Genomic DNA, 25,447 nt, shown 5'->3' on the forward strand with positions numbered 1-25,447 from the left:
GCACACTTCGGGTGCAAACTCGAGTATCGGCTGCACTCAAACGGATGGACCTTTTTTTCCGACTGAGGCTTTCACAACATTCAATGCAATTACATCTTGTGAAGCACATTTGACCCCACAGAGATGACAGAGTATTGCACTTGCTTACTTCAGCACCTCTTGTATTTTTTTATTTTTTTATTATTTATTTAATGCAATTTTACATAGCGCGAACTTTACCCAAAGGTGTCAGAGCGATTTACAAACGGACCAGTTACATTACATAAGGACTTCGGAGTAGATGAGTTACATAAAATATACAAACAGAAAAACTCTAAATTCACAATAGAATCGTAATAAGTGCATACGTCTACTACAGATACTAGTGGTTAGAGTTGCATATATACAAGTTGAAAATTCACTCAAGGAAAAGATACAAACAGAAAAACTCTAAAAGTACATAGGAATGGTAGTAAGTACATACGTCTTCTACAGATACTAGTGATTAGAGTTACATATATACAAGTTGCAAATCACTCAAGATTACATTTTAAAAAGCGATTAGGGTTGGACAATTATATATTACATATTCACAGAGCATGACATTCTTGCAGTCGCACTTAGGGGCAGTGGTCTTGGGTCCATAGGGATCCCCGAGGTGGAGGTGGAGTTGGCCGTAGGGGTAGAAGGCTGGATGGTGGTAGGCAAAAGCAGCATCCTGGATACCCGGGCTGATGTTGATGAGTAATGCAGGCAGATAGTATGCCTTACCTTCTCCCTGGAGTAGCAGCAAGCCCCTTATATCCTTAGTTAAAGCGTTCTAGGTCCGTTGGATTGTACGGTTCCTCAACACTTAGATAAGATGTGGCTCCCAGCTAGAACCTGACTCCGTACTGAGGAAAGGGGTCCCAGCAATGACTAAAAAGATTTTGCGAACAATTAGATAATAATAAAAGGAAAACTCAATTGGCCTGCATTGTTGTTTATTCACAATGTAGGTATATGCTAATTATCATCAATTTAAATACAAAATCACACAGTATTCATAGTGCCCCTGGTAGGAAGGGAAGTGATATAGTGCAGGGTAGTGTGGGTAAGGGATAGTCGAAGGCTGTGACTAAACAAGGGTTTGGGGTTTGATAGGGGGCTATATAGCATAAGTAAAAGGAGAAACAAAGATTGGAGCTGTATGCGCCTATCAAATCAGCCAAAGGGCAAGGCAAGTACGATGGTCCCGAGGCACGTTATCAGGTCGTCGGGAAAGAACCTGACTTCCAGCAGCCCTATGCTGCATGCATCCCAAGGTAGCAAAATGTTCTTCTGTGCACTCTCCGGCACATGTGGTAGCAGAGTTGCCACCTGACAAGTATTTCACCGGCTTAGCCGGGATCTTCTTGGTAAGACAAATAAGAAAAGACACTAAAATCAATAAAAAGCAATAGGTTTCCCTTCTAAATTACAAACCAAAAGCACCCAACAAAAGAATAAAAAAAGGAAAACCTGACAAAATAATTATTTGCTGTATAGAATAACGCAAAACCCGCAGCTGATGGATACAATGCAGAACAATGTCATACATTCACCCCAGTACAGAGATCTAGGCCTAAATCCATTGTTTTTTGCACTCCACACCACCCCAGTTCAGACATGGCCATATGCAAATCAGTCTGACCCTGTGCCTCATGGGAACAGTCCAGCCCGAACTGCCAAGCCATGCCTTTCCTGGACCGGAAACAAGCTTCCGAGGACCGGTTTCTGGCATTCCAGCCGTCTTCAGCCCGGCTTGCTTGAATCCAGTGGTGTGGAGAGCATGGGACTCACGTCTGAGCATACCCATCCCAATCGGGGTGACAAATGCAAACACCACAGTTGATGGACAGAATGCAGAACAATGTCATACATTCACCCCAGTACAGAGATCTGGGCCTAAATCCATCGTTTTTTTGCACTCCACACCACCCCAGTTCAACCATGGCCATATACAAATCAGTCTGACCCTGTGCCTCATGGGAACAGTCCAGCCCGAACTGCCAAGCCATGCCTTCCCTGGACCGGAAACAAGCTTCTGAGGACCGGTTTCTGGCATTCCAGCTGTCTTCAGCCCGGATTGCTTGAATCCAGTGGTGTGGAGAGCATGGGACTCACGTCTGAGCATACCCATCCCACTCGGGGTGACCAATGCAAAAACCACTGTGACTTCAAAGCGGCCTGCCACAAAAAGTCATACAATCAGTCTGTATCGCTTGGTTGGAGCGTCAAAGAATCTGGCTCCAAGCAAGGGGAATCCCTCTTCTGCCAACAACAGCATAAGCGCCTACCATGGACATGGGGCGGTTGGTTGAAATGCCCCTCTTCACAAGAATCCTTTGACCCTGAGGCTCGTCCGCCAGCGGCCGACCAGGTCGCCGCAGCTGTGGCACTCCCATATTTATGGGAGCGCCAGGGGAGTCCCTGTCCAGGACTGTCAGGCAATGCCTGACAATCCTGGGAATTGATAATAAACAATAGCATTGATTTTGTGTTTTAATGAAACAAATAAAAGTTTGCAGAGCTGGGTTGTAAAAAAGCATGGGCCCACAAGGCTTACTACTGAAGGCATGGAGATCCCCGCTCTAGTTATGGCAGGCTCCTTCAGCAGGTGAGCAGAGGCCAGAGCTTCCACTGACCCGGAGGGCTGACAGGTCACCCGCCAAAGCCCTTGACCTCCGTTGACTTCCTTCTGTCTCTTGTATTTGAATTTGCATGTGCATATTGGAGCACAAGGTGCTGCAGTGGGAATAGGGCGCCGTTTCAGTATAGGTAATAGAATTAATCACCTATTGCCAATGCTTTAAATGGGCCGGAACTCACCGGTACTGATTACCGGCACTTCTCATTTTTATCGCTCTGCTGCCAAGGAGAGTACAGGTACTCAAAGGTAGGCTTTTTGTTGCTAGTGTTGACGAGCACGAACGAGGCTGTCTGACAGCCAAAGCACCTCTTTAACCCAAGCGGATAGCCACCTCGGAGCCACCTCTAAACTGTTCGGCAGGGGCAGGGCTCAATCGCATAATTTCCGGTGTTCCCCACCACGCTGTGTTTAACAGAGCAGGGTCCATTCAGGCCCTGTGCTGTCAATCACATTCACACCATGGTGTGTGTGTGTGCACACACCTGAATCCAGTCATCCCGCTGAAGCAGCCATGAAGAAAGCCGCGGGAGATTAAAAGGAGTGTAAAGTGGTCTTTATCCCACCTGAGTCTTTTGAATGAGTGTCTGCCTGCTTGTGTCTGGGTGTTTGCCTGCTTGTTTGCGCATGTTTGTGTGTGTCTGTGTGTGTGTGTGTGTGTGTGTGAGTGAGAAAAGCGAGTGAAGGAGGGAGAGAATCCAGACACTAGAGAGGTATTTTAAAGCATTCCGCTTTGTGTGAGCTTTGCAGCTTGTTTCTGTGAATGCGCACTTAAGGATATATAAGTATTCGGCCACATAGTAGAAGCGTCTTATATGTCTTGTCCTTAGCCCCGCCCACTTGCTACACTCCTAGCTCATTTTAACAGTACCTGCACTTATTTTTTCTCATTTATAGCACTGCCTATTGCACATCTGCTGGAATGAGGGTCACTCATGCAAACAATGAAAAGGAGTGCAGCTGCGTGATTGCCCAAATAAATGGTGGGGGGGGGGGCTTGGGGGGTGTCAGACAAAACCTATATCTAGCCTAGGGTACCAAACTACCAAGCGAAAGCCTGGGTGGCTTGAAAACCTTCCAATAGTAGGTGTTCATCTGCTCAAGGGTCACCTCTGCCTTTGTCCTATTGTCTGAGATCGGTCGGCTCTCTGTCTATTTCATGAGGGGAAAGTCACCCTGCAGCCACCAGGCTTCTGTGCGAGCTGCTTGTTTTTGAAAAGTCCTCTTTGATAAACGGCAGTTATTTACATTTTTGTCTTCCTCATTACTTGCTATAATATTCTTGGCATACGTTTCACTTACTGCCCACAGAGACAGGCAGTAAATTATATTGCTGGGCAGTAACGCCCACATCGAGAACCATTACAAAATAACATTTCTCTTTGCCTGGGCAGGCAGAAGAAATGGCTGAGCAATCCAGTTTTATCCAATGGTCATTTCAACTACCAGACTGCAGTGTCTGTGCCTGGTGGATGGGGGCAGTGCTCAGCCCCCCTGTAAACCGCCCCCCCCCCTTCATCCTCTCCCCCCACCCCCTCTCAGGAGAGAGTCATCTGCAAAGATATCAAGAAAAATACTGTTTTCGTTGCGGTCGTGACCCTTCTGTCTCCTGCCATCACAATAGCAGATTAGCATTATAAACCTGCGGATAATCCAAGACAAAGTGGCAGCCAAGAAAAGGTGCATATTTTGAAGCACTTCTTTATTTTGTAAATGCAAATCTTCTTCTGCCCCCTCCTTAGCAAACGTGCATTTAGTACCCCCAAGCTTGCTCCTTTCGCCAAGGTGATTTCCATCCCCACCTGTTTTATATCCTCAACCAATAAAAGGGTACAAGTTGATAGTGGCCGGGCACACCTACCAATCAATATTTTCATGGTAAAAAAGCAAACAAGATTACCCACACGTAGACCCAAACTCCACTGATGCAGTTAAATTCTGACCTGCTCCGCCCAATCTAACAAGTAGCATGGGCCTTCAGTCCTGACCTTCAGCAGATGAACCCACACTCTGGCCCCACACCTCAATCCTGGCCGGCAGCATCACTTCATATTCTAACTGGAAGCTGTGGTTTTCTAGGGCATTGAGGTGATCTGAGAGTGGAAGTCCTAGGGAGCACATACAGAACCACACCTCGAGCTGCTATCTGCTTCCTGCCAGTTTCAGAGTCACAGAAAGCATAACCAAAGGCAACATCATACCTGCCAGATTATAACTCCCTTATTTTATTTATATAATTCTGTATTTTGTGGTGCTGTGTAGTGCCTAGAGTGCCCAGAGGCATCAGATCCCTTTATAGACAACAGCAGCAGCACAGTAAGAATTAACGGCACAACATCCCTGCGGGTGGAAAAAGTAACAACCAGCACAACATAATGAAACTGAAAGGAACAAAGAGGGCCTGATTCACAAAGGTAAACTTACACTCCTGTGTAAGTTTACGATTGTTTGCTGTTCACAAACATATTTACGAGTAGTATTCTTTACAAGAGTGCGGAGTTTCCACACATAAAAACACAAGTCTTTTTATGTGCGGACACTCCGCACTCGTCAGGATACTATTCGTAAATCCCTTTGAGAATAGCAAGCAATCGTAAATTTACGCAGAAGTATAAGTTTACCTGGGTGGGGGGGGAAATCAGCCAGGTCCACAGTTGGGAGGTACAAAAATAATAGTAAGTGCTCCATGAAGACACGCCACAAATTATTATGAAGAAACTTGGCTAACGTTCGAAAGTGATTATATGCCATAAATGCAACATTAACGCAGCTAATCCTAGAACCATATATAGAGTAAGCATGGGCTGAAAATTCGTTCCGCTCGCGGAATTTGCGGATTTTCCGCAATTTCCCAATCCACGTATCTCGCGATATCGCGGTAAAATCCGAGAATCAGCGGGACAAATTTTCAGCCAAGCACTTACAGGGTTACAGCAGCAAGTGCAAACGTTGAAGCTAATTTTTTGTAACCTTTTACAAAAGGGTTACAAATAAATTAACTTCAACTTGGGCAACTGCTGCTGTAAGCCTGTAAGTGCTTCCTGGCGCCACATTGCCTACTTGCAACTATTCTCTGACCCTGCTCTGACCCTTGAAGCAGGGTCAGAGAATAGTTACAATTAGGCAATGAGGCGCCTGTCACGAAAATTAAACCTCAACAGGAAGCACTGACAGATATAAAAACAAGCATTTGCAATGCAATAGGTCTCGCATTAGGAAAGTTTGAGCTATTGGTCTTGTAAATGACAATTTTTTTTATTTATGTGTTGGTTTTGAAAATAGCTAAATTAATAGCTTTGTCGTTTACAATGCCAATAGTTATAACTTTCACAAATGTGACACCTATAGCAGTTGTAATGCAACATGTTTTGTATTTACGTGACTTAGATGTATTGATATTACAAATTACAATGGCTTTTATTTTTTAAAAAATAATTAATACTTAAATAAAAGTGATTTTAATTTATAATGGCAATAGCTTAAACTTTTGTAAATAACTTTTGTGAAGATTATGTTCAGTGTATTTTATTGTGACGAAAATCCAAGAACAGAAGTGAAATATTAACATCTTTTTGTGACATTTGTAATAAAGCTTGAAACATTGAGAGAACATATTTGAACCAGTTGTTGTTGAATGGTTGCGCAGATTGATGCTGGGGTGGCGCTGAGTGGTGCTGTAGTAGTGCTGAGTGATGCTGTAGTGATGCTGAGTGGTGCTGTGGTGGTGCTGAGTGGTGCTGTAGTGGTGCTGAGTGATACTGGGATGGTGCTGAGTAATGCTGTAGTGGTGCTGAGTGGTGCTGTGGCGGTGCTGAGTGATACTGGGATGATGCTGAGTGATGCTGGGGTGGTGCTGAGTGGTGCTGTGGTGGTTCTGAGTGATGCTGTGGTGGTGCTGAGTGATGCTGTGGTGGTGCTGAGTGATGCTGTGGTGGTGCTGAGTGGTGCTGTGGTGGTGCTGTGTGAATGTGGTGGCGCTGAGTGATGCTGTGGTGGTGCTGAGTGGTGTTGTGGTGGTGCTGAGTGATGCTGGGGTAGCGCTGAGTAATGATGCGGTGATGCAGAGGGCAGAAAGGCACAAAAAGCAGTCTAACAAAGGGCAGAAGGGCAGAAAAACATGGGAAAAACGAGTCCACAAGAGGGCAGAAGGGCACAAAAAAAGTCTAACAGAGGACAGAAGGGCAGAAAAACAAGGGAAAAACGAGTCTAACAGAAGGAAGAAGGGCACAAAAAATGAGTCAACCAGGGGGCAGAAAGGCACAAAAACGAGTCTAACAGAGGACAGAAGGGCACAAAAAACGAGTCTAACAGAGGGCAGAAGGGCAGAAAAACAAGGGAAAAATGAGTCTAACAGAGGGCAAAAGGGCACAAAAAACGAGTCTAACAGGGGGCAGACAGAAGGGCAGAAAAACAAGGGAAAAACGAGTCTAACAGAGGGCAGAAGGGCAGAAAAACAAGGGAAAAACGAGTCTAACAGAGGACAGAAGGCACAAAAAACGAGTTCAGGGGGACGAATGAATCCCACCCTGCGTGTTTGTCCACGAACATGCCACCGTTTTGTGCAATACCTCTACTCAACTGGAGTACTTTCCACTGTATAATCAGTTAGTGCTCCCTCATTGGCTAAATGTAAAGGGGCAGATTTACAATAACTGGCGCATCCCCAGGGATGCAGCAGTTATTGTGCGCCGCAGCTCCGCCACCCATGGTCCGCCGCATTTACAATGCGGCGCAACATGTGGCAAAAACGGCACAAATGCGTCACGCATCCGTGCCGTAAAAGCAGCGCATTGCTGGAGCTGCGTTGCAGCTCCAGCAATGCTCTGGGGGGCCCTATCTCCCCAATGCTTCGTCAAGCCCTGCGCCTGCTTCAAGTATCATCCGCATATGCCACCACATCAATGCCAAAAGACGATATCAACCTGATCAGAGGGGTAGTATAGACATTAAACAATGTTGGACTCAGACTGGACCCTTGTGGCACTCCCGTCGTCAGTAGTTTCTCCTCTGAGCTAAATTCACCCAAAGTAACCACTTGTCTCCTGCCACTCAAGAAGTTCTTAATCCATTCTAGGACTTTACAGGTAATGCCAGATGTTATTAATCGGTTAATCAGGATGGCATGCGAGACCGTATCGAAGTCCGCCGACAGATCTAATAAGATCAGGACGGCCTTCTTACCCTGGTCTAGAGCCATACCGATGATATCAGTGGTGAACAGGAGGGCTGACTTGGTAAAGTGCTGTGCTCTAAAGCCTGATTGATTAGGGTACCACGCCTCACTGTCTTCCAAAAACTTGGTCATCTGTTTATTTGCAAATGACTCTGTGATCTTACACAGTACAGGTAGTAGTGAGATTGGTCGGAGGTTAGATAACGTGGTGGGGTCGGGCCGTTGTTTTTTCTGCAGCGGTTTAACCGCCGCTAGTTTCCAATCTGGGGGAATGTTAGCTGTGGCCAGTGAAGTCTTTACAAATTTATTGATCACAGGATTAACAACTTCCACAATCAGATGTAGGAGCGCAGGGGGGGCACGGATCAAATGGTGAGCCAGATTTGGCAGCTAATATTGCCCAGTGTGTCTCCTCCAAGGTAATTGGGCAAAAGGTCGCCAGCTGGTCGACCTCGTGACTCCCCTTGCGGCTACCACCTCCTGCCCCAAAGACAGGAACTGCAAAATCCTTCGTAAGGCCCTGTACTTTTTCCTCGAAGAAGTCTGCAATAGTATAGCAGAGACTCTCCGAGGGCGGGATGTCTTGCACTAATATTTTGGGTTTATTAAAGCTGTTTACCATCGTAAAAATGGCTTTTTGTTTGTTACTAGCAGTTTCAATTTCTGCAGTGTAAAACTTAATTTTAGATTGTTTAATCAGTGCATGGTATGCGCTTCTAGCTGTTTTATAATTGCTGCGCTCTTCATCGCAGTACCCTTTCCACCATCTACGCTCAGCTCTTCATACCTCCCCTTGTTTGGCTTTAAGAAACCGGTCGAACCATGGAGCTGATTGTCTCTTTTGGCGTAGCCTATTTCTGCTTCTCATGGGGCCCACTATGTCTTTAAGTTTGGACATCCATTCACAAAAAATGTTGTTATCCGTGTCCGGATGACCTGTAAGTTGGGGCCTACAATCCCTAGCCATCCCTGCCAAATCCGGATGGCCCATCACGGCTTTCCATTCCTCCTGTCTACCCTGAGTGCTTTTTCCCGACTGCTTGCCCTTAATAGTCCCTTCTACTGATAGGGTAAAGGGTAGCAGCGCATCGTCTGTCCTTGTTTGGACCATGGGGTATTTGGCCTTAAGTGCATAAAGATTGGTAGAAATACAGTCAATAGCGTGGCCTGCCTCATGGGTAGACTGTGTGGTAAGAATCTCTAGCCCTAGCACATCCATAGTGTCCCTAAAACAAATTGCTGTCACATCTGTAGGAGACTCCAGGTGGATGTTAACGTCCCAGAGTATCGTGAAATTAGAGAACCGGAGTGCCAGGGTGCTCAGAGCCTCCCCAATACTCTCAAGGAAGCCCTTGCACGGGCCCGGGGGGGCAATATATCAAAGCACCCGCAAACGAATAAGTATCATTGATCTTGATGTGAAAGGCCATCCCTTCGGCCTCCTTCAGCTCTTGTAATTCAACCATGATGCAGTTAAGTGAGTCCCTGTAAATAATGGCCACCCCCCCCCCGTTTTTTCCCCTCTGTCCGCCCTTTGTATACAGTATCCTGGTGGTAGGGCGTGTACTATATCGGGGGTGCACCATGATTTGAGCCATGTTTCAGTGACAAAAAGACAATCTAAATTCTCTTCAATTATTAAATCATAAATATGTAGCACATGTTTGGGCAGTGATCTAGCATTAATCAACCCCCCCTTTAGCTCATTTTTCCCAACCGTGAGTGCGGCACTTTATGTCCAGAGAAAGGTTTTCTGACATCCCCGGCAACTCACAGGGCCCTTCTATTGTGATATATCTAGTTAATGCCTACAGATGTGGGAGCCAGACTGTAAAGATAGGAGCTCCTCCCTACTGAAATTCCTGATATTAGCTAAACAGGCAGCATTTCTGGCCCTATGCCCGGCCGGTGCACGGACGGGCGCAGACGGGCTGGACTCTGGCGTGACTCCAACGCTAATACGGCGCGTTCGCTGACCGCGTCCGCTGCGCGGAGACATAACAGTCTACTTAAATACTGATGACTAGAGTGCAGAGTGTAATACCTCCCACCCAAGATGGCCGCTGCCGAAATGCACAGCCCGGGGCCAAGGGACTCCGCACCTAACTTGGCTGAGTACCGCTCGGAGAGCGGGGAAATGCAGGTTTAAAACTACTGCCTAAATTAGAGTAGAGTGCAAGGTAAAATTAACAGTGAATACATTTTTGATGTATTAAAAAAGGAGAAAGCGCTGCGATAAATCCGTGGCACAACACTACATAAGGGGTTTACACACACAAGTCTGTCTGTTCTCACAGCGCACCTCCCGGCTTTCCGCCTCAGGAGGAGAATCAAACAGCAATCTCGCGCCTGCCCCAAGAGCGCTCCTTAAATACTGACGACTAGAGTGCAGAGTGTAATACCTCCCACCCAAGATGGCCGCTGCCGAAATGCACAGCCCGGGACCAAGGGACTCCGCACCTAACTCGGCTGAGTACCGCTCGGAGAGCGGGGAAATGCAGGCTTAAAACTACTGCCTAAATTAGAGCAGAGTGCAAGGTAAAATTAACAGTGAATACATTTTTGATGTATTAAAAAAGGAGAAAGCGCCGCGATAAATCTGTGGCACAACACTACATAAGGGGTTTACACACACAAGTCTGTCAGTTCTCACAGCACACCTCCCAGCTTTCCGCCTCAGGAGGAGAATCAAACAGCAATCTGCCCTGATGGTGCAGGGCTTTACAACGTGACGCATCTCTCAGATGCATCACGTTGTTAATACCCAGCACTATGGCGCATCTTTTGTGCTGCCGCTGTGTCACAAAAGTGACGCAACTGCGGCGCAAAAGAGGCGCAAGCAGCTTGTAAATCTGCCCCATAGTGCTTTTAGCACACTGTAGCTGCGTAAAGGGCCAGAAGATGTGTCTCCAGTGACCATGTGTGCCTGTGCCTGTCTTACAGGCACACATGGTCACTGGAGACACATCTTCTGGCCCTTTATGCAGCTGCAGTGTAGTAAAAGCACTATACATTTACCCAATGAGGGAGCACTTACTGGATTAGCCAGTAGAAAGTACTCCAGGGCAAATCGCAAAAAAATCTGCGATTTTGCGGAAAAACTCGCAAATTCGAGGTTTTTTTTGCGATTTTGCAGAGAAATCCGCAAATTTGCAGAACGCGAATTCGCAAATTTTGCCCATGCTTAATATGGAGGCCGAGTAAGAAACAGCCAGTCTAAGAGAGCTAGGGGAGACGAGAAGTAATGAGAAGAGGGGCGGTAGAGTTGATTTATTGAATACAAAATCCAAAATAAATAGCAAAGCTCATTGTGAATCAAACATTTCTTTCTGAGTCACAATGTACACTTTGTTACCCACGGCGAAATGTCCGGAAAAGGGGGTATGACACAGGCGTCCCTCCATCCTGGTGACTCACAATTAAATGAATCAATGATTTGTGGCCACAATTACAGCTAAATAGCTGAAAATCCGTAATTGCATATTGACAGCCAAAAGGCAGTGGTGTCCATTCACAATGCGGAAGTTGTCCACTTAGTGAATAGGGGCTGTGGCCAACACAGACAGTACAGAGTAGACCAGAGGATCACTACATGCTTCAAGAATTTATTGCGGGCTGGAAAGGGCTTTAAGTGAGCCGGGTCCTGCTGGTGCTCAGCACCGGCAGTTCTAAAAATCAGGTGCTATATCTGGATTCTGGATGCAATTACAGAAGCAGGAAAATACCATTCGGGCGGCACACTATGCTAAACACAGATTTTCAGCCTGGTGTTCCTAAGTCACACCCTTAATAAACATCGCCCACGCCCCTGTGAGAGCCCCCCCAGTTTTTCCATCCCACTTAAAGCCCTGGGGATGGAGGTCTGCAGAGCTCCACTGGCCTCCTTCTCTGTGATCTCACCCCTTTTGATATATTTTTTTTTATTTATTTGCAATTTGTATTGCGCAAACTAAACCCGAAGGTGTCAAGGCGCCTATCAAAACAGATCAGAAAGTTTGCAGAGCATCACTACAGGTATGCACGTGTAAAAAGGTGGGTCTTCAAAGCAGATCTAAAAGCTTGTAGAGTGGGGCGGGACCTTACTTCCAAAGGGAGAGCATTCCACCATTTAGGGGCCAGATTAGAAAAGGCCTTGCCTCCCCATCTTGTTTTCCTAACACGCGGCACAGAGAGAAGAAGTTTATGTGTGGAACGAAGATTCCTGCCAGGGTTGTACTGAGACAGGATCGATCCAATACCTGTAGGGCTGGTTTTAGCTAAGGCTTTGTACACCATACCATGGATTTAAAAAGGATACGATCCCCAACGGGGAGCCAGTGGAGCTGCTTCCGGGCTTCAGTGGCAGAGGCACGTTTGGGTAGGTCGAGAACAAATCTCGCTGCGGCGTTCTGGACCACCTGCAAGCACTGTAGCTGACTCTTATTCAGTCCTGCATACAGCGCATTGCAATAGTCCAGACGGGAGCCCAGAAGTGCAACGGCAAGCTGCTTTCTTGCCTGGAGTGACAGATAGTGTCTAATTTTCCTTAGAATGTGGATAATCCCCCAACAGGTCGATACAGTCCTGTTGACCTGTTGGCACATACTAAGGGTGGGGTCAATCATAACCCCCAGATTTTTTGCTGAGGAGGTAGGATCGGGGCAGACGCCCAGCGAGTTCGGCCACCACTCAGCAGACCAGATCTTTTCCTTTCCTCCAAATACCATCACCTCCGTCTTCTCCCCATTTAGTTTCAGTGAATTGTGAATCATCCACTGGCCGACTGCCTCCATACAAGATCTAAAATTGGCGGCAGTCGACGTAACTGATTGGGAGAGAGAGACTAGGATCTGGGTGTCGTCCACATAGGAAACTACCTCCATCCCAAAAGATCTAATGTGTCTGGCAAGGGGGGTCACATAGATATTATAAAGGGTAGGACTAAGCGCTGACCCTTGAGGGACCCCACATTGCACAGACAGGGATGGAGATAGGAACGATCCCAGCATCACCCTTTGCTCTCTATGGTTGAGAAAAGAGGAAAGGAGTCCCAGGGCCGACCCGCGAACCCCAATCTCCCTCAGTCGAGATGTTAACACCGAGGGGGATAGGGTGTCGAAGGCAGCTGTGAGATCAAGAAGGATCAGGAGGGAGGTCTGTCCCTCATCAACCCTAGTGCGGATGTTGTCAAGCACTATGGTGAGGGCAGACTCGGTGCTATGTTCCCTCCTGAATCCATGCTGGAAAAGATCCAAACAACCCGAGCTCTCCACGAATGCAGCCAGATGTTTATTAAGATGGGCTTCTAACATCTTCGCGGGAGCTGGGAGCAGTGGAATGGGGCGAAAGTTTTTTAATACACCAGAGTCCAGAGAGGGCTTCTTTAGCAGAGGTTTTACTACAGCATTCTTCCACTGCTGGGGAAAAATGCCCTCCTTCATCACCCTGTTCATGATGTCAACCAGTGGGGGAAGGAGGGATTCTCTGCACTGCTTAAGGATCTTTAGCGGACAGACATCTAGCGGAGAGCCAGATTTAGTTTTGTTGAGCAGGATCTCAAGATCCTGACAGGAAAGAGGAGGAAAGGATTCAAGATCCTGAAGTCGAGATGATTCAGCATCATCAGGCTCAAAAAGAGCGGGCACCAAGGGCACAGCGGTAGAGGGTCTTTGAGCCTCCAGGGCAATGTAAATGTCCGCGATCTTGGACTGAAAGAAGGCAGCTATCTTGTTGCACAATTCCTGTGAGGCAACCACAGGGTCTGGGGTCTGGAGGGAGGTAAGGGAATCAACAATCCTAAAAAGCTCTCTAGGAGACGAAAGTGAGGAAGTGAGGGTCGTAAAATATTCTTGCTTGGTCTTAATCACTTCCAATTTGTAATTTTTAAGCAGGACCTTATGAGCTTCTCTATCCTTAGGGACCCAGCTAGAGTGCCATAAGCGTTCCTGCCTCCTTGCTTCCTGTCTACGAAGCCTTAGTTGTTCTGAGAACCAGGGAGCTGAAGGTCTTTACCTGGCTGAATAACAAGACCTAGCTGGAGCCAGCTCATCCAGGGCCTCCGAGATGGTATTTTCATATTTAAAGACCGCAGAGGAAGCGTCCATCTCCTGAGTAGTGGACAGACTAGATGTCCACGGATGGAAAGAATCTTCCCTGATGTTTTTGAAGTTCCTACGCACTTCCATAGTATTTGAGACCCTTCTAACAGAGTCCCGCGTCAAATATGTCATATTGAAGGGAACGGCCAGATGGTCCGACCAGGAAAGATGGAGAGGGTTGGTAACTGTCAGCCTTAGATCATTCGAAAAGATTCCATCGAGCGTGTGCCCCGCTCGATGGGTGGGAGCATTCACCAGTTGGGTGAGTCCACAGGCTGACATTGCTTCCAATAAGGAAATAGTGTCATGAGCCTCCAGTAACTCTAGGTGAAAATCGAAATCACCTAGAACAGTGAGATTTTGTCAGCCAAAGTAGGGTTCCAAGACCTGCATTAATTTCAGCCCAAAACCTGCTCTAGGGCCGGGGGGGGGGGGGGTGGATAGACTAAGATCCCATTGAACGCAGGGTTGGAAGAGACAGATAGGGAAAAATATAAAACTTGGAACACATCCTTAGGGTCAGAGAGAGGTATAGTATGACAGTGGAATCTGTCCTGATACAGAATAGCCAGGCCGCCACCAACACGGCCTATTCTGTCCTGTCGAGTTAAGCAGTAGCCCTCAGGGACCGCTTCGACAAGATCAGGGCCTGAAGAGTCTTTCGCCCAGGTCTCAGTGATAAAAACCCAAGATGGTTTCTTATCTAAAACAAGCTCCTTAAAGACAATATTATTCTTAATGAGCGAGCGAGCATTAAGGAGAAGACAATTTTCCCTCGGCCTTTTAAGTGCCGAAGAAGGGCAAGGCTCCGGAAGAGCAGGAGGGAAAGAGAGATTAGGCTCCTCCGCGTCTATCTGAAAGCAAGCACAGCCAAGACGTGTAGGAAAGTCTTCAGGTCTGTACCGATGAAAGCATGGGGCAGGTGTGGGCTTAAGCCGCAGTACATCCTGTAAAGAATATTTCAATGCATAAGCGCCTACCTTATTCTGACCAGAAGTCCAGCCGTCCAGCTGACTGCTAGAGCGCGGGAGTGTCCTGCGTTTCCTGCACCCACCCAAGATGGCGCTCCGCAAATCGTAAGCGCGAGGGACCGGGCCGCCAAAGTAGCGGTGAGGGGACCAATTTAGTATGCAAGTGTGCGCACGGGGAATTTAAAAGCAGGGTAAAACGCTCCAAAATGAAATATAAAATAACAGATAGATTTCACAAACAGAACAGAACAGAAGGCATGATCAATATAGGAGCAGGATTCTGTGAAAGAACTGTTATATGAATTAGTATATCAGTCGCAGTGCCAAAATATCCTTGGGTTGCAAACCATTGGCTGTGTTTGCACAATGTCTGCTTTGCAACCTGATAGTAGTACATTGGCAGGGGCGTAGCTCAGTCAGTAAAACTAGGGGGAGGGGGGGTTGCGCTGCAGATTTTCCAATAATCACGCTGGTATATCATGTTAAAATACATTATATGACAAGTCGGGCGCATGAGAGGGTGTTAAGGGGCAGTGGAAAGGTAGAGGAATGCGGATTGGTAAGGTACTAAATGAGAGAAAGCAAAATATTTTGGAATGTAACCAATATTTTTGAAGACTAGAAAATGGAGAGTGTGTGGGATTTTGGTCTTTGAGTATGGAAAAATTCCTGGTGAAATCCGACTGACATCTGACAATACCCCACTGAAAGCCCCTGTACCCAATTAATTATCTGAAAATACATTTATTAGGATGGTGTTACATACCAACTACCCCCCAGCCCTCAGCTACACCCCTGTACATAAGGCCCTGCATGTCTGCTCCCTTTCGAGAATTTTGATGATTTATTACTGGTTGGACTCTATACACCATCCAGATCTGTGGATTAACCTCTGACCCTTCACCCGGTTGCAATGCAGAGGAAGAGTTACATACTGTTTTTATAACATCGAAAATAGAAATTAATCTGTTTGCACTATCAGACATGAGTTTGAAAAAAACATCACTTTGTAGAAATAGAGCAACACCTGAGAGTGCTTCAAGGCTGAAAAACTGCAAAGTCAAGTTGAATTTCTCGGAATTGCTAATATCACATGAGAGGACGTGCGTACTATGCTGAGAGATGAGAGAGCCTTTCTGAATGCCTGCTTCCTCTGAAATAACACAGTAGTGGCAGACAATGAAACAAGAAAAAGTAATTTAAATTGTAATATTAGTGCTGCAGTCGCTCGAGAAACACTTCAATCCGTTCCAAGCATGGTTGTATTGGGATTGAAAATCGGCCCGGGCACGCAAAAAAAAAAAAAATCTGTCCACATTTACATAATGCATTTCCTCAAATCACTGCTTATAAAACATCTTTAGGAAGGGTGGTAAAAAAATGCATGCGTTCGTTTACACTGGTGAAACACACCTGGAAACAAGTGAGGCCACTTTTACTCAGGCCCCCTGCCCCCGCTCAGTATGTGCGCACATTAATGGGACGGCCAGCGAGACAAAAGGGAGTGATACCTCTGCCTGTTGCTAAACGGAGGTAATGAGCGCCCATCTGCCTCTAGAAAGGCCACTCAGACACTCACTGGGCCCGCTGGCTCAGGGGCGTAGCTAGAGCTTGTGGCGCCCGGGGCTATCCCTCAGAATGCCGCCCCTTGGGGGGGAGGTGTGCTGGGGAAAAAGGACGGTGAGCACTTGAAAGATGTCCGAGAGAAAAGTAGTATTGCTGCTAATAGTTACCTCGATCATGCAAGTTATATGCACATACATGACACGGTCAAAGGCTACACAGTTGAATACATCGGTGACTGGCAGTACAAAAGGCACACTAGGCAGAACAGCCATGGCGAGTAACCACAAAACCGCACGCAGCAAAATCGAAAAAGGCAGGGTAATAAAAGCACACAGGTAAAGATGATCAAGATATGCAAACCAACAGGTACGCCCCAGCAAACATTAGGTTACAAGTCAGGAAGGCCAACCACCCCATCCTTAAGCATGACAAAGAAGCAAAATATTAGCACCAGGTAATCCGACTTGATCATCGAAACAAACATTTGATTACTTCATCGACGCACCGGAAGAAATGACACAAAGATAATCAAATATCTATAATACCTAGCAGGAGATGGGGTCAAAGGGGCATTCAAGAAGTTCTCAAAGGAGGAAGTAGCCACATACCTTATGGCAAATGACACACTCCCCAAGAAGTTCGATCTGACAACCAATATGCACTATGAAAGATACACTTATAGCAAAGCAAGCAAGACAAAAGCCAGCCCAGGACAAATGATGCATGAATTCGCAAAGAGGATGGAAACCCTTAAAGACCCACAGTGACCATCTGCAGTGTCACTGTGTCTATCTGTGGTCTTGTGGTATTAATCTACGGAGTCATGATGTCCTTGTGTGCAGCATCATGGCATCCATAGGCGGTGTCAGGGCGACCAATGGGAAGGCAGCTGGTTGCTGCTCCGGGGCCCAGCCAGTTCTAAAGGAACTGGAGGAGGAGACACTCCGAGACAGTGGGACCCTGCGGGTCCCAGGGAAGGGCGTTGGGTCTTTCCTTCTGTTGCTGGCTACATAGTAAATAAAAAACAAACTCTGATGCGGCAGACAGCAAGCGCAAAGAGTGTGTGCTGTTACTAATGCATTGCGTGGCGTGAGGTAGTGAGTGCAGTGCACCTGACCTGAGCGGTAATATACCCCAGGCTGTGCTGGAACACCTACATTCCTGGCTGTAAAGTCACAATGCATAAACATATTCTGTATAATCAATGCTGAACGCTCGCTCCTCTCAGTACAACTTGATGCACTGCAGGCCTAGGCTGGCACTGCAGCTCTTTGTAAATAAATGAAAAACTAAAACTAAAGCTGCATCATCAATATTTCATTGTACTCATAGGATTCAAGAGTGTAATATAGAACAGTGGAGTGATAGGGAACTTGTTTTTATGTAAAGGGTGGTAAATGTAGGTTACAGCCTATCAGCAGGATTGGTGGAAAATACCTGCACAAAGAAACATCAGCTGTATATGAGTTGTTTTTTTGCAGTTTTATATAGAACGAATTTGGGCCAAGAGCTTTAGAGCGCTTTACATGAACTCCAGATTACATTATGCAAGGTGAGATTATTTTTTCTTGTAGGCTAGGAGAGATTAAGTGATTTGCCCAGAATTGCAGGATATTCAACCAATGTCAAGACACGCACCTGGTTCCCAAAATTCTAAATCGGCAGCTCTCTGAGCTCCGGCCATTAAGCTACATCTCCTCCCAATGTATAAGGCTGTTAATCTTACCTCGTTTTCCCATTACTTGGATGTGTGTGACACTGTGGCATCTAGTGTCAACCGATCTGCCCATTTCAAGTCTGTTCAAGACTACCACACACCAGCGGCATAAAGCAAAATGACCCCCGCCCCCACCCTGCAAAGTGGGCCCCAGAATCTCCAATATCTCACATATCTACATAGGCTTTTGGCTAAATGGTTGCCCAACGCGTCGCTGTCCCACACTCCTGAATTGTACATTTGCGTTCCCATAGCTATTCGTCTGATGATCAACATTCCTGGCTTTAAACATCACACTGTCGCATATCTGTAATAATCTGATGCCAGCAATTGGGAACAGAAAAGATGATTCACTCAAACGGATTGTGCTTAACAGAAACCAAATTTAAAAAACTCGCACTTTGATATACACAACAGTGAAAGAAACTAGCATGAGGTGGAATTCTAAATGAATACGAAGCTAGATGTGTGCTTTTGCTTTCCAATGTTGTTCAAGCAACAGCTGAAGAACTTACAGGCTGTAGCGATGGCCAGGAAGAGCAAGAGGACAGTCTGGACAGTTATTTATTTATGCGTTTTTCTATAGCACGGACTTTACCCGAAGGCGTCAGAGCACTTCACAATAGAAACAGAACTGATACATGAGGAGAAAATTACAAGTGAAAAAGTTACAAAAGCAGACGTTAAGTTATGAGGTAAAAGTGACAATTGTGAGCAAAGCAAACAAAATACGTGAGGTAGCAGCAAACAAGTGTGCAGGAGGTATTAGTGTGCCATTCTTACTGCAGTCTCGTGGTTCTCTACTTCAGCTTCCTCCTGTGAGGTGCTCCTCTCCCTATTCCCGCTCGAGGAGTTCTCGCCGGCCTACCCAGCTTGCAAGCCTCCAGCCGTCATCAATAAATAATCTCCCTGAACTCTTAGTGAGGCTGGGACGGCGGGGGAGGGGGGCAACAACGGTTGGAGTGAGCGACTGGACGTGATGTCACTAACGCGGCAGGCTGGACTTAGGCCGCGTTGCACTGCAGCCTGAACTCCTGACCTGCGGTAACTGCAGCATGCAGGCACAGACGCACAGTGCAAATGCGGGCCTTTCAATTACATTGCCAAAAGTAAGTCCCGCCTTTGTGTGCACTGTGCATGCAGCAGCAGACTGCAGCCTGCAGCTACAGAAGCAGAAGCTGAAGCAGGTCACTCGGTCTGGTCACGTCACAGAACTTCTAGGTGACCGCAACAGGCCTCTAGACAGTGCCAGCCCACGCGGCCGCTGCCGCCTCAAAAATGGTGCCGCCTGGGGCGGACCGCCACCCCTAGCTACGCGGCTGTGCTGGCTATATTCGAACAATAGAGACAGCACCGAAATCGCCCCCCCAGACTGCTCAAAAAAGTAGCCGCGGCAGAACTCGGACACCGGCCCCTCTGGCATTGCCCTAATGCACGCGTTACCAATCCGACGCTGGGGACAAGGATGTTTTCGCATAATGAGGGCAAAATGGCACACTGACCTGATATGCTGAAATTTATTTGCCATACTCTGAAAGCTATTGTGTCTTTACGCAACATATGAGTTATGTTTGACTAGGACTCAAATTGAAATGCTCCCTCCTCTTTCATAACCCACCACAGGTTCACCAGGTTTTGAGGAAGTTCTTGAAATATCATCATGGCATTTGTTTGGTAGTGGCAGCTGGAAGGGAACGGCGGCAGGGTTGGGGGCTTAGGAAAATAAAGAGAAAAGGAAACTTTTCGTTTTCTGGTGGTCCCCATCACCAGCAGCCGCAGCCTGTCCTCGGATGCAGAAACCAGGAAACACCCAGGCTCCCAGACTCCCCTGGCAAATCACAACGCTGCAGCAGCGTTGTGATTGGGAGGCTGGGCATGTTCTCCACTTAGGCCGTACAATCCAGCCTGTAAAGAACATGCAAAGTGCGCATGATGGTTTGGCCGGCCCGAGCTAGCTGGCTAAACTGTCATGCGTACTTAGAGTGCAGTCACCATTCCTCCTCCCTCGACGTTACAGGATCTTGGCCCGTCACGCCCTAATTTATCCTGGCTGCAGTGCAACTGCAACACTAAAATTAAAATGATTATAACGATCCGTTGTTATCATTTACTTTTTCCTTTGCACTGATTTAAAGAAGTGGGGCGATGCACCTCTTCCTTAGCGAAGCAGCCGCTGCTACTGTTTGGGGGTATTGAGGGGTTCAGAAGATGCACAGGGACTACTTGTCTCCTATCATGCTAACGCAAGCATTTTACCTTTTCTGTCCTAGTACAAGCTTACTGTTAGACTCAAAATTGAACACCAAGTACAACTCTTTAGCACTTGCCTATCAAGAAAGCGATGAGGGTGGTTCAAGGTTTAATCATCGAGGTCCTGGTGTGTTAGACACTCAGAACTCACTATCTACCGTAGTGGGTAGTAAACCAGTGACAAGCCAAAACCTTGAGGCCTATTCACAAACCGTTTTATGTAGTAGGTGCAGTAGCACTACAGTAGTTCTACTCATATTACAAAATGCAATTCACTAACTTACGGTCAGATATCTGTGCCTGTGCCTCGCCTATCTTTACTGTGCATAGATCTCCGGCACAGTCGAGGAGATCTCCACGTATGTAGCTATCCCTTTTAGTAGTAAATTTGTGAGGGGACTGCGGGAGTTGAAGGAACATGGGGAATACTTACTACTACATAGGAGGTGTTTAGGGAAATTTAAGGAGGGGTTTATTTAGTAAGGGACTAGGGCTCACCCACAAAGAGTATGACCATTGGTATTCCCAGACTCCACGTCTAAAGTTACTTCAGCCCTAAAAGTGGCACAACAGGTGTAAATATACTCCAGACCATATATATATATATTATTTTCAATGCAAATTATACTATTATCAAACAAGTAAAAACATATTTAAATTACACACTATTGTAATTACAAATTGCTACCTATTGAATGACAATATCATTATTAGTGAGGGTGGAATTTTGTTTTAATGATTGTTCAAAAAATATTATTTATAGATGTAATTAATATTTCAATCATTTAATATGTATTTAATTTGATTAGTTGCCATGCTATAACATTTTTTTCATTACTTCTAGGAAAAAGTAAATATTTAAAATTGATTTACATTTATATTTAAATTTATTAAGATTATTAATGTATTTTTTAAATAATAATACACTTTAATAATTTCCCTATATTTTTCAATTGGAAGATCTCTGCACAGTGAGGGAGATTGGCACCTATGTGTGCAAAATTATTAGTACTAACTTGACACTCATAAATCCTATTGTATGAGGCTCCACTCATTGATTTGAGGTGGTGGAGTCATGTAAGTCTAGGTATAACTCTACTCTAAAAAATGCTACACCTAAGTGTAGTAGTATGCTCCTGAGTATACATGCACACTTGGATATTTAACTTTGTGAATAGGTCCCAGTGTTTTTAAAATAGGAGCATTTAATTCGGCACACAGTAACACAATTACACATGAAAATTGTCTTCAGAGTCAATTTATATCAGGGACCCCCTTTTAGCATTATGGCAGGGTTCTACAATTTGTTTGGCAAGTTTGTATGGCCTTAGCCTCCCTAAAACTCAGGGCTTCTAAATAAAGAGTCCCTTACCAAAGAGATACTTTTAAGTTGTGCTTTAATACCGAATCATTTGTGCAGTCCTGTGTTGGGAGACTAGCTCCATCTTTGCTAGGCACTTGCCTGTAGCCTCATGACTGAAAGCTATCCTGTGTCATAATGATCAATAAATGAAGCCCCCTACTGTTTCTCCCAATAAAAGAAGCCTTCGGTGTTTGTTTCTACCCTGAATCTACAAACATCTGTTATCAGAGGAAGCAACAAGTACAGAAAATTGATGGGGAGAGACATTAGCTGGCTTTGCAAAATCTGTCCTGGCCTAGATTCATAGTTTCTGGTAAGTTGCAGCCTTTCCCGCGAGTTTGCTAGCATGGCATGAGAATGGCCATGAAAAGGCGTCTCAAGGTACAAGAGTGCATAGGTGTTAGATTCAAGGATTTTTGAACTAAATATTGTGTTTTACTAGGAATCAATTATTTACAGCTTAGTTCCCACCTTTTACATTATAGGGGTCATTGGGCTAACCAGTAGTGAGGCATGCTGATAAGAGTAATTTGAGGCACTTGCTTTTGCCAGGATAGGTAGCTGTGCACACTTGGCACTGCAGACTGGGAACCACTGTTATTCGAGTGTGCCTTCATTCTCAGTCAAAGTGTTCATAGACCAGACAGGGCCATTCAGGAGAGGCGGGAGGGGGGGGGGGGTAGGAGGGCAGCACCCCCTTTTCAATTGCCATATCTGTTCTCGGACTTCTTCACCAATGTGAACAGGGCTGAGGCACATGGACAGGAAAGGTAAAGTAGCCCACTATCTCTATCACTACTGTGCACAATTCAACACCACAGACAACCAAGATATTAACAAAACTCATCCAGCTGCCCAGAATTGACTCAATCTGCAGAAAGCATGATGCAAATTCATTAATGAATGCATGCTGGCGTGTAAAGAATACACAACATAGCACTCTGGGTGATCTCTAACGTGGGGGGCCCTAACGCAGTTAAGGAAAACAGGCCCTCTATCTTCTGGTTCATGAGTGAAATCCGATCGTAACTTTGTTGCAGTAGGTCCCTAAGCTTCTGACCCCAGTGCTACTGCACCTGCTGCATCATTGGTAGCTGACCCCACTGCTGGTGATGTCCTCGAGCCAACTCTAAAATGCGCCAGCTAGAGAGCTGCCGGCAAACCTGCCCGGTGTTCTACAAAGCAGGGTCATTACATACTAATTCATTGGATCTCATATTAGCTAGCTTCATCCAGCTGCTCTTTGCCAGATTCAGAAAGCCTTCCTCTGGTGAAAGAAGGTTTACTGTTGAAATCTTGACTATTTAAAGTGCTCCCTAGTAAGCCCTTTGACAAGGTGAAGTATCAGAAACTCCACAAGAGCAGTAGCACTTAGTTCTTCTAACTTCTCTTCTAGTTTTTTCAGGATTACTGTGCCTTCATTGCCTTACCTGATCCTATTGTGCACCCTAAGGAGGCCCGTATTCTAAGGCTACCTTATGGCATCATAGGTGGCTCACAAATCTTGACCATTTACAAGACCAGATTAGCACCCTTGAAATTATTCTCAATTTGCGATTAGCAAATTGCGAATCGCTAATTGAGAATAATTTCACTTTCATTCCTATGGGCCTCCTGGCCCATAGAAATTATTGGGAAATTATTCCTTAATTGCGATTAGCAATTTGCTAATCGCAGTTAAGGAATTTTAAGAAATCGCTAAAAAATAGCGAATTTCTACATACATACCATTTTGCAATTCTCAACTAGCGATTCCTTAAAAATCGCTATTTGAGAATCGCAACAGTGTATCTTGATACATCTGGCCCATAGAAAGAAAGGGCCACAATTACAAAGCATTTTTGTGTTCACAAACGGGCTGATTCACAGAATCGACCTGTGTCCGAACACAAAAATGTTTTTTGAAATGTACAAATCTCAAATTGTGATGTGGTAGCCTATTACTGAATCGCAAATCGGATTTGCAATTCAGTAGTGGGAAGGGGAGTGTTTAGGGCGTTCCTTCCAAATACTGAATCAGTGTGGTATGTTTGAATGTTTTGAAATCGAAATGCGGTTGGAAAACAAATTTGCGATTCCTTATTTTGCACTGAAATTTGCTACATACATACCATTTTGCTCAAATGAGTTCGCAAATGCCTAAATTCTGCGAATGTTGGCGTTTGCGAACCTATTTGAGCTTCATACATCTGGCCCTTTATGACTTACCAGCCCAGTTCTCACAGATAAGAAACTTTCCACCTACAATCTCCTCCCAATCTCTCCATACATGAGGTATGCAGATGATGTGGCCATCTTTAATTTGACCCAGGCTGGATTACAGAGCAAGTCTTACATACATATGCTAGGAAGAATGTCTATGAAATGAACATATCTAAAACTAAGGATGTTACTTAGAAGGGTAGGAATTATTGCAAATCTTTTAGTTAATACTTATGGCTTAAGAGACTAGAACAGGTCATGACATATACCTACCTCAGTAGAATACTTTCTTCTGACCTTGTAAATAGATACAATTTTTCAGAAATAGGGAGTAAAGCATTAGCGCACATTGGAGTATTGAACAAGTTTTATAAATCAGTAGAGAAGAGGTACTTTATGCAGTTATTGGGTATATCTGTAGGCAAGTGTCCCTTTTTGCATGGTTATCCCTAATGTTTTGCCAGGTAACTGATGCTAGCATGACTGAGTGTCCCCTGGGTCCCTGCCAATCAGGATGCCCAGCCTGGGTTCTTTCCCAAAACTGTAACTTTATTTCCACAATTGGCACACCTCTCAACCACATGTAAGTCCCTTGTAAAAGGTACCCCTGGTACCACAGGGCCTTGTGACCAGAGAAGGCCTCTGAAGGCTGCAGCATGTATTATGTCACCCTCAGGGACCTCTCACCTTAACAAACACACGGCAATTGCAGGCTGTGTGTTTTGGTGCAGACTAAATTGAAGATTCGATATGGCACACATCCTTGTGTGCCATGCCCATCAACATTGCCTATGGTATGGGTAAGTAACCTCTCTAGCCGGCCTCACAGCCCTTTGGGATAGAGGCTCTAGTCCCCAGTGCCTGCTGGAACACAAACCATGGCAGTTAAGGACTAAAACTTGTGTCAACATGACTCTCTGCTGCAAAAGGAGCAGCAAGACCGCAGCGGCAGAGAACCCACACTTGTGTCAATGCGATTCTGCCCTTTCAGAAGAAAGCACCACAGTAGGATGGCTCCCACGACCCAGAAGGACCCTCTATGCCCAATGACCACAGCTGTTCCAAGATCAGTTTCCAAGAGCTGTACTCTCCTGCAAGTGGTCCTGTCGGCCTCCTCTTACCCTACCCCACCTGCATGGCCTTGGCCTTTCTGTGATGATCCAACATCAGCAGAACTCCTCCATCCTAGGTGCGTTTCCACGACCGCTACCGTAACGCTTCGACCTCCAGTGACCCACTGACGACTGCGATGGTACCAGAGTTGGCGGCCTACTGAATCCCATTCATCTCCATTGATCTTTGCTGACCGCAAGAGCTACCATCATTGCCAGTATCAACAGCGGCGGCATAGATACTGAACCTCACACTTCTTCAGGTGCCCCGGTCCACATTGATTAGCCCTCGGCTCAACTAATCCTGCACCCGGCCGCCCCAGTGCAGCTGGTGGTGCCGTGATTACCTAAAACTGTCCCTTTCCCAGT

The sequence above is a fragment of the Lissotriton vulgaris genome, chromosome 5, assembly GCF_964263255.1.
Source record: "Lissotriton vulgaris chromosome 5, aLisVul1.2, whole genome shotgun sequence".
NCBI classification, from domain to species: domain Eukaryota; kingdom Metazoa; phylum Chordata; class Amphibia; order Caudata; family Salamandridae; genus Lissotriton; species Lissotriton vulgaris.